This window comes from Sminthopsis crassicaudata, chromosome 1 (assembly GCF_048593235.1).
Source record: "Sminthopsis crassicaudata isolate SCR6 chromosome 1, ASM4859323v1, whole genome shotgun sequence".
NCBI classification, from domain to species: domain Eukaryota; kingdom Metazoa; phylum Chordata; class Mammalia; order Dasyuromorphia; family Dasyuridae; genus Sminthopsis; species Sminthopsis crassicaudata.
In genome coordinates, this window is record NC_133617.1 from 448,569,616 (window position 1) to 448,571,173 (window position 1,558).

Below are 1,558 nucleotides of genomic sequence, written 5' to 3' on the forward strand. Positions count from 1 at the left end.
CATTTCAATTTTCTTTTTGTGTGGTCTTCTTCCATCTCCTCTACATAAGCTCCCTGAGAGTAGGAACTTTCTTGTCTTTCTTTTTGCTTGTTTATGTATTCCCAACACTTAACACAGTATTTAGAACACACGTAAGTATATAATAAATGCTAGTTGACTGATTCTCGGATCTCAGTTTCTTTATTTGTAAAATTCAATCCAACAAGCATTTAAGTGCTTACTCTGCACAAGATCCTTGCTAGACAAACGATGTATAAATAGTCAAATATTTGAATGAAGAGGGAGACAACATAAAAACAAAACAAAACAAAAAAAAAAACAAAAAACTAAGGGACCCAGAGAGGCTTCTTGTAGAAGTTTACACGGGAGTGTTATCTTGAAGGAGAATGGAGATCCTAAGAACTGAGATAAGGAGGGAGTACATTCCAAGTTTTAGAGGCACAGCCTGTGCAAAAAGAATGGAGATGGGATTTAGACTGTAAATTTTGGGGGAGGATTCTGGGAAGATGGTGTGTAGCTCGGTAAATTTCAAGTTCTCTAGATTTCCCTCACAAATAGAACAAATTTGCACCTCAGGGCATACAGACTGGTGAAAAATCAAGAAGACTGGGGGCAGGATGGGAGTCCTCCAGGTACAACTCAAGAAGATCTGAAGAAAAACTTGGGGGCCAGGATTAACTCCTCTGAAATGGAAACACTCATGGGGTGGATACTCAGAAACACCAAGTGAGAAGCCCTAGGGCTAGCTGCACCCATGAGTGCAAAGGCATTGGGCAGGGATGTTGCTGGCTGTGGGTACTTGTTGGAGGGTGGAGCTTTTGGTTTGGGATTCCAGATTAGAGGGAAGAGCTCAAATCAAACTAGAGGAACCATCCCCCCACACCAGGTTTAGAAGTACTTACAGTAAGTAATACCTCTTATTTTTAAAAAAATTATTCAGCATAAAAGAAAGAACCCCACCATAGAAACTTATTTTGTTCTTGTTTTTTGAGGCCAATTGGATTTTAAGTGACTTGCCCAGAGTCACCACTAGGAAATGTAGTGTTTGAGATCATATTTGAACTCAGGTCCTCCTGACTTCAGGGCTGATACTTTATCCACTGCACCACCTAACTGCCCCACCATGGAAACTTATTATGGGAATAGAGGGAGACCCAGATTCATCTTTAGAGGAGGACACTGAGGTAAAAAAAAAGCTTCTACTCCAAAGAGTAACGAGAAATGGTTCCCTGCCCAGAGAGAATTTGTAGAACTAAAAAAAGAATTTAAAAATCAAATGAAAAACATTGAGGAAAAACTTTTTAAAAAGTAATAATAAATAAAAACCATCCAAGAAAAATAAGATTATGAAAAAAAAAGTTAACCAACTAGAAAAGAAGATACAGAATCTCAAAGATGAAAATAATTCTTTGAAAATTACAATTGGGTAAGGGGAAGCCAGTAATAAAACAGTATAAAGAACAAAAAAATAGAACAGAATATAAAGCATCTTATAATAAAAACAGATCTAGAGAACAGATCAAGAAGAGATAAGAATAACTGGATTGCCTGAAAATTA